General features: G+C 40.9%; 1 long non-coding RNA gene across 1 annotated transcript in view; it reads left to right on the top strand.

Annotated features, from left to right (window-relative positions):
- The window catches only part of LOC309964457, a 190864-nt gene extending 177826 nt beyond the window's left edge, over positions 1–13038 (top strand). The window contains exon 3 of the long non-coding RNA XR_014326349.1: positions 12830–13038. This is a non-coding gene — a long non-coding RNA (uncharacterized lncRNA). The remainder of the gene's footprint in view (positions 1–12829) is intronic.
- The last annotated feature ends 608 nt before the right edge of the window (positions 13039–13646 follow it).

Genomic DNA, 13646 nt, shown 5'->3' with positions numbered 1-13646 from the left:
ATTTATTTTCTCACAGTTGTGAAGTCTAGAACTCCAAGATCCAGGTATTAGTAGGGTTGGTTCTTTCTGAAGATCATGAGGGAAAGATCTGTTCCACACCTCTCCCTTTGACTTGTAGATCACTGTCTTCTATTGTGGTATCTTCATATGTTCTTCTCTCTGTTTATATCTGTGTCCACATTTTCTCTTCTTATAAGGACACTAGTCATTGGGTTAGGGCCCAGTGTAATGACCTCATTTTAACTTAATTACCTCGATAAAGATCCTATTTCTAGATACGGTCACATTCTGGGACACGGAGGTTAGGACTTCAACATATGTATTTTGAGGGAATACAGCTCAGCCTATAACATATGGTATGTGAATTATATCTCAATAAAAGTGCTTTTAAAAAAAGATTTCCCCTAGACACTGAGCCTGCTTCTTAGATAGGGTTGACCTAGGTAAGAGGATGTTAAGAAACACACTTGTTTTCCACAGAGTCGTCCTTTGCTGCTTTTTGATTGGTCTGGGCTCATTCTACCCCTAAATCCACAAGTGTGCAATATAGGACTGTAGTAGGAATAGACCAAAGTTCATAAAACTTGAATCCAATAACTGACATGTTTTATTTAGCCTGCACAGTGTTTTCATAATTTTTTAAATTCAAGGCATATAGGCATGCTGCAGTTTGCTGTAGTCCTCACCACTCCCTATCTTTTCACACATGGCATGCTTCAGTAATTTGTTAACTGCTTGAACATTTGAGTTCGAGGCCTCAGGAAGAAGCACACTGACAGGCCACAGCATCTCTTGGCACATCTAACACATAACATTATTATTTAAAAAATAGCTGTTTTATGACTTCCTGATTAAAAGTCACAGTGCAGAGGGACACTTACGTGAGAGTTTGGATTTGAACTTACTGTATAGGCTATACTTTGCTGGACTGTGCACAGCTGTTATAAATATAGGCAAAATCTAAATCTGTAACAAATTCAATTAAGGGAGGATTGAGTAGATAGAAATTTCAGACACAGCTAATAAATTTCATTTAAAATTTAAAGCCAAGGTCTTTAAAATCAGAAACTAACATACATTCAAAACATTTTCCTTCTTAGTTTAATAATACAAATATATAGGCAAGTAGTCCAAGACTCTGTTATGGTATAGTTACATATATTTGGAGATACCACAGGTTCCATTCTTTTCTTCCTTAAGAGTAATTTCATATGACAGACTCATGACTTAGGGTTAACTCACACCAGTGTTTTTCAAAGCTAAGGGTGCATCAGTATCATCTGGAAGGCTTGTTAAAACAGATTCCTGAACTCCATCTCCAGGGTTTCTGATTCAGTTGGTTTTAAGTGAGGCCCAAGAATTTGCATTTTTTACGTTTCCAGATGATGCTGCTTGTCCAGAGACCACACTTTGAGAATCACTGGCCTACACAGTGAATGTGAGCCCTGCCTCTCAATTTCAGATTAAATATACCTCATCCCAATTTTTAAAACTTTTGAAAAATTCTGGGGAATGAGTTTAACTCACCAGTTTGTAAGTACCCATCCCTCCAATCAGTGAGGCAGGTGGATCCTGTTTGTAGAAAGATATAGGGAAGGCATGCTGAGTAAGGTAAAACAATCAATGTTCACCACACTCTTTCTTTGATTAGGGAAGAGTGGAGTTTTTAGAAACTTTCTCTTGAGTATTATAGAATCACCAGCTTTTTTTTTTTTTAATTTTTTTTTACTTTTTATTTTTTGCGGTACGCGGGCCTCTCACTGCTGTGGCCTCTCCCGCTGCGGAGCACAGGCTCCAGGTGCACAGGCTCAGCAGCCATGGCTCACGGGCCCAGCCGCTCCACGGCAGGCAGGATCTTCCTGGGCCGGGGCACGAACCCATGTCCCCTGCATCGGCAGGCGGACCCTCAACCACTGCGCCACCAGGGAAGCCCCTAAATTTTTAAAATTTTAAAATTTTTGGCTGTGTTGGGTCTTTGTTGCTGCACATGGGCTTTCTCTATTTGCAGCGAGCGGGGGCTACTCCATTACGGTGCGCAGGCTTCTCATTGAGGTGGCTTCTCTTGTTGCAGAGCAGAGGCTCTAGGTGCATGGGCTTCAGTAGTTGTGGCACACAGTCTCAGTAGTTGTGGCTCACGGGCTTAGTTGCTCCATGACATGTGGGATCTTCCCGGACCAGGGCTCGAACCCATGTCCCCTGTATTGGCAGGCGGATTCTTAACCACTGCACCACCAGGGAAATCCCCAGCTTATTTTTTAATGTATTTTGAGATTGTGAAATTGAAGAGCTTGAACAAATGATTAGTGGCCACTAGACTTTTGTGTTTGAAATAATGAACTAGCAAATAAAATACAGACAGGTCATGTATGTGAAACATACCATGCCCTTTATGACTCATAAAAATGAGGGGAAAAACGAGATATAGAATAGTGGTCACTCATTTGTTCTTGAAAGACAGGCCTTATTTTATGATAGAGTAAAATATCTTTTTATTAACTTGTGCTAATCTCAAAATTGTGTTTCTCCAAAAATGTGGCCATGCTCACTGAGGTTTTGTTTTTATATTTACCGAAAATGCTGACAGTAATAATTGTTCCTATTAAATCCATATTTTTTACATAGGTGCTTTATACATGTTAATTAATTTGAACTTTACAACAACCCTATCAAATATTATTATCCATTAATATTATCCATTATTATATTTTACAGAAATTGAGAATTAGAGATTCTAGTCACTTCCCCATGGTCATACTTCCACAGTGTTTTGCTCCAGGGCCTGGGTTTTTTCCACTTTCAAAACCTCTTCCACATGACTTCAAAAGTACTGCGTCAGATATTCACAGCAAGAAACTGACTGAGGGCATGAAAATAGTAAACCAAAATGGTGACTCTTCTTTTTTTAAAAATTTTTGGCTGCGTTGGGTCTTTGTTGCTGCACACGGGCTTTCTCTAGTTGTGGCAAACAGGGGCTACTCTTCGTTGCAGTGCGTGGGCTTCTCATTGTGATGGCTTCTCTTGCTGTAGAGCATGGGCTGTAGGTGCGTGGGCTTCCATAGTTGCAGCATGCGGGCTCAGTAGTTGTGGCTTGCGGGCTCTAGAGTGCAGGCTCAGTAGTTGTGGCACACGGGCTTTGTTGCTCCACGGCATGTGGGATCTTCCCAGACCAGGGCTGGAATCTGTGTCCCCTGCATTGGCAGGCGGATTCTTAACCACTGTGCCACCAGGGAAGTCTCCAAAATGGTGATTCTTGAGGTACCCCTAGATTTTATTTTCTTGAAAATCAAATTAAAAATTGGGATTGTCTTTGGAAAGTATGATCTAATGCTTGAAAAAAGGATAACAATATATTTTGTTACTTTTGCCTAATTTTTTAAAACAAATTTTTGTTACCTTACCCAAATTTTGAAGGCAAAAAAGTGCTAAGAACTATGGGGAAGAAAAGAAAATACAATGTTAAAGAAAAGATATTATGACTGAAATTTTCAGTAGGATAAACGTACTTTGGTACTGTCTTCAACTTTATAGTATTCTGCTATATTATTTCATTTATGTTTCCACATCCAAGCTTGCATTTTCTCTTTCATAGATCATGATTTTAGATTAAGTAAAAGCCCACATTATTTTCTTAAGGCTTGGAAAACTCAGTAGCATTCTCCCTGCAAGACTCAACCACAGGCTGACTGAGAGTGATGTCAACTCCCTATTAACGAGACAGGAGTAGTATTGTATTTACCGTTATGAAATTTAAATGTGTGCAGACCATATCCTGTCCTTTAAATGACACACCTCAGTAGTTAATTCATGCTGATATATGAAAGACATAAGAAAATAGCCACACATTAGCTTCCTTTTGCCTGTGGGCATTAAACATAAATCCAGCTTGTACCTAGCTTGGTTTCTTTGCCAGGTGATTCTATTGTTACACACTAAAGTCCAGCCTTCCAGCTGCTCACTGATATCCAGCTTGACTCCTCTCATTTTCTCCCACTCCATATCCTATTCATCAGCAAATCCTGTCAGTGTTAGCTGCAAAATATATTAGAAATCTGACCATTTCTCACCACTCCCACTGCTTTTACCTTGGCCCAAGCCATCATCGCCTTTCATTTGGATCAGTGCAATGACCTCTGGACTAGGTTCCCTGCTTCCACCTTTGCTCCTCTGCAGTCAACTCCAACAAAGCAGCCAGAGAGAGTCTAACAGAGTGATCACACACACACACTATATATATATATATTTTTTGGCTGCGCCACGTGGCTTATGGTATCTTAGTTCCCTGACCAGGGATCAAAACCAGGCCCCCGGCAGTGAAAGAGCAGAGTCTCAAGCACAGGACTGCCAGGAAATTCCCCATACATTTTTAAGAGTCATTAGTTGTGCTCAAAATCCTCCAATGGTTTCTCATTGCTACACAGGGTAAAAGCCATAGGGGCTTGCAATGCCCTGCACCATGGCTCCTCTCTTTTTCTCTGAGCTCATCTCTCTGCTCCAGTCAAACCGGCCTCCCCTGATTTCATGTGTCCTCACATTCACCTTCTCCACGTCCTTGCTCAAATGTTGACTTCTCTTCTGCAAAGCCTTCCTTGACTACCTTATTTAAAACTGACCCTGCCTTCTTCTCTGACACCCCTCTTCCTACTTTATTTCTGTTACTCTCATCATTTTACTACCTTATACATGTTATGTATTTATTTATTTATTTTTTAACATCCTTATTGCAGTATAATTGCATTACAATGGTGTGTAAGTTTCTGCTTTATAACAAAGTGAATCAGCTATACAAATACATATAACCCCATAGGTCTTCCCTTTTGCATCTCCCTCCCTCCCACACTCCCTATCCTACCCCTCTGGGTGGTCACAAAGCACGGAGCTGACCTCCCTGTGCTATGCAGCTGCTTACCACTAGCTGTCAGTTTTACAAATGGTAGTGTATATATGTCCATGCCACTCTCTCACTTTGTCCCAGCTTACCCTTCCCCCTCCCCATGTCCTCAGGTCCATTCTCTAGTAGGTCTGCATCTTTATTCCCGTCCTGCCCCTAGGTTCTTCCTGACCTTTTTTTAGATTCCATATATATGTGTTAGCACGTGGTATTTGTTTTTCTCTTTCTGACTTACTTCACTCTGTATGACGGACTCTAGGTCCATCCACCTCACTACAAATAACTCAATTTCATTTCTCTTTATGGCTGAGTAATATTCCATTATATATATGTGTCACATCTTCTTTATCCATTCATCTGTTGATGGACACTTAGGTTTCTTCCATGTCCTGGCTATTGTAAATAGAGCTGCAATGAACATTTTGGTACATGACACTTTTTGAATTATGGTTTTCTCAGGGCATATGCCCAGTAGTGGGATTGCTGGGTTGTATGGTAGTTCTATTTTTAGATTTTTAAGGAACCTCCATACGGTTCTCCATAGTGACTGTATCAATTTACATTCCCACCAACAGTGCAAGAGGATTCCCTTTTCTCCACACCCTCTCCAGCATTTATTGTTTGTAGATTTTTTGATGATGGCCATTTCGACTGGTGTGAGGTAATACTTCATTGTTTTGATGTTCATTTCTCTAATGATTAGTGATGCTGAGCACTCTTTCGTGTGTTTGTTGGCTGTCTGTATATCTTCTTTGGAGAAATGTCTGTTTAGGTCTTCTGCCCATTTTTCAATGGAGTTGTTTTTTTGATATTGAGCTGCATGTGCTGCTTGTATATTTTGGAGATTAATCCTTTGTCAGTTGCTTCATTTGCAAATATTTTCTCCCATTCTGAGGGTTGGCTTTTGGTCTTGTTTATGGTTTCCTTTCCTGTGCAAAAGCTTTGAAGTTTCATTAGGTCCCATTTGTTTATTTTTGTTTTTATTTCCATTTCTCTAGAAGGTGGTTCAAAAAAGGATCTTGATGTGATTTATGTCATAGAGTGTTCTGCCTATGTTTTCCTCTAAGAGTTTTATACTGTCTGGCCTTACATTTAGGTCTTTAATCCATTTTGAGCTTATTTTTGTGTATGGTGTTAGGGAGTGTTCTAATTTCATTCTTTTACATGTAGCTGTCCAGTTTTCCCAGCACCACTTATTGAAGAGGCTGTCCTTTCTGCACACTATATTCTTGCCTCCTTTATCAAAAATAAGGTGACTATATGTGTCTGGGTTTATCTCTGGGCTTTCTATCCTGTTGCATTGATCTACTTTCTGTTTTTGTGCCAGTACCATACTGTCTTGATTACTGTAGCTTTGTAGTATAGTCTGAAGTCAGGGAGCCTGATTCTTCCAGCTCTGTTTTTCTTTCTCAAGATTGCTTTGGCTATTTGGGGTCTTTTGTGTTTCCATACAAATTGTGAAATTTTTTGTTCTAGTTCTGTGAAAAATGACATTGGTAGTTTGATAGGGATTGCATTGAATCTGTAGATTGCATTGGGTAGTAGAGTCATTTTCACAATGTTGATTCTTCCAATCCAAGAACATGGTATATCTCTCCATCTGTTTGTATCATGTTTAATTTCTTTCATCAGTGTCTTATAGTTTTCTGCATACAGGTCTTTTGTCTGCTTAGGTAGGTTTATTCCTAGGTATTTTATTCTTTTTGTTGCAGTGGTAAATGGGAGTGTTTCCTTAATTTCTCTCTCAGGTTTTTCATCATTGGTGTATAGGAATGCAATAGACTTCTGTGCATTAATTTTGTATCCTGATACTTTACCAAATTCATTGATTAGCTCTAGTAGTTTTCTGGTAGCATCTTTAGGATTCTCTATGTATAGTATCATGTCATCTGCAAACAGTGACAGCTTTACTTCTTCTTTTCCGAATTGGATTCCTTTTCTTTCTCTTTCCTCTCTGATTGCTGTGGCTAAAACTTCCAAAACTATGTTGAATAATAGTGGTGAGAGTGGGCAACCTTGTCTTGTTCCTGATCTTAGTGGAAATGATTTCAGTTTTTCACCATCAAGAATGATGTTGGCTGTGGGTTTGTCATATATGGCCTTTATTATGTTGAGGTAAGTTCCCTCTATGCCTACTTTCTGCAGGGTTTTTATCATAAATGGGTGTTGAATTTTGTCAAAAGCTTTTTCTGCATCTGTTGAGATTATCATATGGTTTTTCTCGTTCAGTTTGTTAATATGGTGTATCACATTGATTGATTTGCCTATATTGAAGAATCCTTGCATTCCTGGCATAAACCCCACTTGATCATTGTGTATGATCCTTTTAATGTGCTGTTGGATTCTGTTTGCTAGTATTTTGTTGAGGATTTTTGCATCTATATTCATCAGTGGTATTGACCTGTGGTTTTCTTTCTTTTTGACATTTTTATATGGTTTTGGTATCAGGGTGATGGTGGTCTCATAGAATGAGTTTGGGAATGTTTCTCCCTCTGCTATATTTTGAAAGAGTTTGAGAAGGATAGGTGTTAGCTCGTCTCTAAATGTTTGATAGAATTCTCCTGTGAAGCCGTCTGGTCCTGGACTTTTGTTTGTTGGAAGATTTTTTTTTTTTTTTTTTTTTGCGGTACGCGGGCCTCTCACTGTTGTGGCCTCTCCCATTGCGGAGCACAGGCTCCAGATGTGCAGGCTCAGCTGCCATGGCTCACAGGCCTAGCTGCTCCACGGCATGTGGGATCTTCCCGGACCAGGGCATGAACCCCTGTCCCCTGCATCAGCAGGCGGACTCTCAACCACTGCGCCACCAGAGAAGCCCTGTTGGAAGATTTTTAATCACAGGCTCCAATTCAGTGCTTCTGATTGGTCTGTTTATATTTCTATTTCTTCCTGGTTCAGTCTCGGAAGGTTGTACTTTTCTAAGAATTTGTCCATTTCTTCCAGGTTGTCTGTTTTATTGGCATATAGTTGCTTGTAGTAATCTCTCATGACCCTTTGTATTTCTGCAGTGTCAGTTTTTACTTTCCTTTTTCATTTCTAATTCTATTGATTTGAGTCTTCTCTCTTTTTTTCTTGATGAGTCTGGCTAATGATTTATCAATTTTGTTTATCTCCTCAAAGAACCATCTTTTACTTTTATTGATCTTTGCTATTGTTTCCTTCATTTCTTTTTCATTTATTTCTGATCTGATCTTTATGATTTTTTTCCTTCTGCTAACTTCGGGTTTTATTTTTTTTCTTCTTTCTCTAATTGCTTAAGGTGTAAGGTTAGGTTGTTTATTTGAGATGTTTCTTGTTTCTTAAGGTATTGTATTGGTATAACCTTCCCTCTTAGAACTGCTTTTGCTGCATCCCATAGGTTTTTGGTCGTTGTGTTTTCATTGTCAGTTGTTTCTGGGTATTTTTTGATTTCCTCTTTGATTTCTTCAGTGATCTCTTGGTTATTAAGTAGTGTATTGTTTAGCCTCCATGTGTTTGTATTTTTTACAGCTATTGTCCTGTAAATGATATATAGTCTCATAGCCTTGTGGTCGGAAAAGGTACTTGATACTATTTCAATTTTCTTAAATTTACCAAGGTTTGATTTGTTTCCCAAGATATGATCTATGTTGGAGAATGTTCCATGAGCAATTGAGAATCTGTTGTTTTTGGTTGGAATGTCTTATAAATATCAATTAAGTCCATCCTGTTTAATGTATCATTTAAAGCTTGTGTTTCCTTATTTATTTTCATTTTGGATGATCTGTCCATTGGTGAAAGTGTGGTGTTAAAGTCCCGTACTATGATTGTGTTACTGTCGATTTCCCCTTTTATGGCTGTTAGCATTTGTCTTATGTATTGAGATGCTCCTATGTTGGGTGCATAAATATTTACAATTGTTATATCTTCTTCTTGGATTGATCCCTGGATCATTATGTAGTGTCCTTCTTTGTCTCTTGTAATAGTCTTTTTTTTAAAGTCTATTTTGTCTGAGATGAGAATTGCTACTCCAGCTTTCTTTGGATTTCCATTTGCATGGAATATCTTTTTCCATCCCCTCACTTTCAGTCTATATGTGTCCCTAGGTCTGAAATGGGTCTCATGTAGACAGCATATATATGGGTCTTCTTTTTGTATCCATTCAGCCAGTCTATGTGTTTTGGTTGGAGCATTTAATCCATTTACATTTAAGGTAATTATCAATATGTATGTTCCTATTACCAGTTTCTTAATTGTTTTTGGTTTGTCATTGTAGGTCTTTTCCTTCTCTGTGTTTCCTGCCTAGTGAAGTTCCTTTAGCATTTGTTGTAAAGCTAGTTTGGTGGTGCTGAATTCTCTCAGGTTTTGCTTGTCTGTAAAGCTTTTAATTTCTCCATCGAATCTGAGTGAGATCCTTGCTGGGTACAGTAATATTGGTTGTAGGTTTTTCCCCTTCAGCACTTTAAATATGTCCTGCCACTCCTTTCTGGCTTGCAGCGTTCCTGCTGAAAGATCAGCTGTTAACCTTATGGGGATACCTTTGTATGTTATTTGTTGTTTTTCCCTTGCTGCTTTTAATATTTTTTCTTTGTATCTGATTTTTGATAGTTTGAGTAATATGTTTCTTGGCATGTTCCTCCTTGGATTTATCCTGTATGGGACTTTCTGAGCTTCCTTGACTTGATTAACTATTTCCTTTCCCATATTAGGGTAGTTTTGAACTATATTATTATTATATCAAATATTTTCTCAGTCTCTTTCTTTTTCTCTTCTTCTCTGGGACCCCTATAATTAGAATGTTGCTGGGTTTAATGTTGCCCCAGAGGTCCCTGAGACTGTCCTCAATTCTTTTCATTCTTTATTCTGCTCTGCAGTAGTTATTTTCACTATTTTATCTTCCAGGTCACTTATCCGTTCTTCTGCTATTGATTCCTTCTAGAGAATTTTTAATTTCACTTATTGTGTTGTTCATCATTGTTTGTTTGCTCTTTTGTTGTTTCAGGTCCTTATGAAACATTTCTTATATTGTCTCCATTCTATTTCCAAGGTTTTGGATCATTACTATCATTATTCTGAATTCTTTTACAGGTAGACTGCCTGTTTCCTCTTCATTTGTTTGGTCTGGTGGGTTTTCACCTTGCTCCTTCATCTGCTGTGTGTTTCTCTGTCTTCTTATTTTGCTTAATGTACTGTGTTTGGGGTCTCCTTTTTGCAGGCTGCATGTTCATAGTTCCCATTGTTTTGGGTGTCTGCCCCCAGTGGGTAATGTTGGTTCAGTGGGTTGTGTAGGCTTCCTGGTGGAGGGGACTAGTGCCTGTGTTCTGGTGGATGAGGCTGGACCTTGTCTTTCTCGTGGAGAGGTCCGTGTCCGGTGGTGTGTTTTGTGGTGTCTGTGACCTTATTATGATTTTAGGAAGCCTCTCTGCTAATGGGTGGGGTTGTGTTCCTGTCTTGCTAGTTGTTAGGCATAGGGTGTCTAGCACTGTAGCTTGCTGGTCGTTGAGAGGAGCTGGGTCTTGACGTTGAGGTGGAGATCTGTGGGAGATTTTCTCCATTTGATATTACGTGGAGCTGGGAGGTCTCTGGTGGACCAATGCCCTAAACTCGGCTCTCCCACCTAAGAGGCACAGGCCTGAGGCCCAGCCAGAGCACCACACGGCTCAGAATAAAAGGGAGCAAGAAAGAAAGAATGAAAAAAAACATAAAGTTATTAAAATAAAAAATAATTATTAAAATTTTTTTAAGTAATAAAAAAAGAGGAAAGAAAGAAGAGCACAACCAAATCATAAAACAAATCCACCAATGATAACAAGTGCTAAAAACTATACTATAAAATAGATAGCTAGTGGGAAGCAGCCGCATAGCACAGGGAGATCAGCTCGGTGCTTTGTGACCGCCTGGAGGGGTGGGATAGTGAGGGTGGGAGGGAGGGAGACGCAAGAGGGAAGAGATATGGGAACATATGTATATGTATAACTGATTCACTTTGTTATAAAGCAGAAACTAACACACCATTGTAAAGCAATTATACTCCAATAAAGATGTTAAAAAAAAAACTATACTAAAAAAAAACAACAAAAAAAAAACCGGACAGACAGAACCCTAGGACAAATGGTAAAAGCAAATCTCTACAGACAAAAAAGCACACACAGAAGCATACACATAGACACTCACAAAAAGAGAAAAAGGAAAAAATATATATATCGTTGCTCCCAAAACCACCTCCTCAATTTGGGATGACTCGTTGTCTATTCATGTATTCCACAGATGCAGGGTACATCAAGTTGATTGTGGAGATTGAATCCGCTGCTCCTGAGGCTGCTGGGAGAGATCTCCCTTTCTTTTCTTTGTTCGCACAGCTCCTGGGGTTCAGCTTTGGATTTGGACCCGCCTCTGCATGTAGGTCGCCTGAGGGCGACTGTTTGCTCAGACAGGACAGGGTTAAAGGAGCAGCAGCTTCGGGGGCTCTGGCTCACTCAGGGAGGTGGGAGGGAGGGATACGGATGCAGGGCGAGCCTGCAGGTGTCAGAGGCCGGCGTGACGTTGCGCCGGCGTGACGTTGTACCGTCACGCCGGCGTGAGGCGCGCTGTGTGTTCTGCGGAAGTTGTCCGTGGATCACGGGACCCTGGCAGTGGCGGGCTACACAGGCTTCCGGGAGGGGAGGTGTGGACAGTGACCTGTGCTTGCACACAGGCTTCTTGGTGGCGGCAGCAGCAGCCTGAGCGTCTCATGCCCGTCTCTGCGGTCCGCGCTGATAGCCGCAGCTCGCACCCGTTTCTGAAGCTCCTTTAAGCGGCGCTCTTAATCCCCTCTCCTCGCGCACCAGGAAACAGGACAGAAAGTGTCTTTCCTCTTCGGCAGCTCCAGACTTTTTTCCGGACCCCCTCCTGGCTAGCTGTGGCGCACTAGCCCCCTTCAGTCTGTGTTCACGCAGCCAACCCCAGTCCTCTCCCTGGTATCCGACCTCCGAAGCCCAAGCCTCAGCTCCCAGCCCCGGCCCGTCCTGGCGTGTGAGCAGACAAGCCTCTCGAGCTGGTGAGTGCTGGCCGGCACCGATCCTCTGTGCGGGAACCTTTCTGCTCTGCCCTCCGCACCCCTGTTGCTGCGCTCTCCTCCGTGGCTCCAAAGCTCCCTCCCTACGCCACCCGCAGTCTCCGCCAGCGAAGGGGCTTCCTAGTGTTTGGAAACCTTTCCTCCTTCACAGCTCCCTCTCAGTAGTGCAGGTCCTGTCCCTACTTGTTTGTCTCTGTTTTTTCTTTTTTCTTTTGCCCGTAGGTACGTGGGGAGTTTCTTGCCTTTTGGGAGGTCTGAGGTCTTCTGCCAGCGTTCAGTGGGTGTTCTGCAGGAGTTGTTCCATGTGTAGATGTATCTTTGATGTGTTTGTGGGGAGGAAGGTGATCTCCACTTCTTACTCGTCCGCCATTTTGAATCTCCCAGAGTCTATTTTTTAATATATCTCCTTCCTCTGGAATGTAGGCTTCAGGAGGGTAGGAATTTGTTTATGTTCATTGTTGTATCTACAGTGCCTAGAATAGTGCTGGATGTATAGTAGGGTCTCAACAAATGCTTGTGAAATTGAATGCTTTCCAGGCAAAAGCTATATCTGACTGCGATTAAGACACCTCAGGGAATATCAATTTGGGGGTAAAGACAAGCTAGTGATTAAAGCTGTACCTTCCTCCCCTCTTCCCTTGACTAGCCAGGAAATTTGACAGGATGTAATATGGAATGGTAAGGCCCGGTATGGTATGCAGTGTTTTATAGTAGGGAACACTTTCCGGAGGACTTATACTCTTCCAACTGCACATTTATGCCCTATCTCTGCAATTCATTTGTGAATTGGATGGTTGGGTTATGGCTTTAATTAGGATCATGAAAGATAGCAAGTTCAAAATTTAGAAGAACTGAGCCATATCCCTGTTTTTGGAGAACATTTTTTTTTCCACTAATCATGTCAACTGACCAGTTATACTGTGGATTTCTAGGTGGTGCTAAACACTGGCATCTAATCCTGATCTAGAGGAGCCAAGAAGAAACCATCCCCAGCAAGGCAATAGCATGTGAGTAGAGTAGAACTGTGATTTCCCTAAGTAGAGGTCTGCATGTTAGCATCATGGGAACACCTGGGCTCTGAAATCTCTACTCCCACTTTCCAAGGCCCTTAGCTGTGAGCTTTGGCCAATGACTGCTAAATGCCAGGCTTCTTAATCTTGTAAGTTGTCACAATCACTAAATAGGCTCATTTCTCTTTTAAAAAAGACATGAGCTTTTGTGCTTCATAATCCCTAACAAACATGCCAAGCAGCTCAAGAAATTATGCTGAATTAGAAGCAATACAGGCTTCCAGTTCATACATGTCAAAGGTTTCTTAGCACCACTCAAAGTTTGCTATGACTACCAAAGCCCATGATGGTAGCTCTGAGTTTCCAGCAAGTCTGAAATGAAGGATCTGGCAGAAATCTTTATGGTTTTTTTTTTTTCATTGACAAATTTCCTCCTACATTTTCTTGATTCTCCTGACACCTATTATGTCATGCCCCGTCATGTTAGGCCAAGCAGCATCCCACAACACGGTGGAAAACAATTTTAAGAAAACTAGTGGATTAGATATTTGTGTGAAGATTGTCCTAGAGCCTCAAATAAATAGCTCCTGCGTGTACAGTTTTTGTGGTCATGGGTACTAACACCTGAGACTTCTGCAGAGACTTCTGCAGTGGTCGCTCTATGGGGCTATTAATCTAGTGGTGAAACCAAACATTAAATCAAATTGATATGATATTGATGAAATACAGGCCAAAAGCT

The sequence above is a fragment of the Leucopleurus acutus genome (genome assembly GCF_964270905.1).
Source record: "Leucopleurus acutus genome assembly, chromosome: 7".
In the NCBI taxonomy this organism is placed as follows: domain Eukaryota; kingdom Metazoa; phylum Chordata; class Mammalia; order Artiodactyla; family Delphinidae; genus Leucopleurus; species Leucopleurus acutus.
This window is presented reverse-complemented; position numbering and strand designations above follow the sequence as displayed.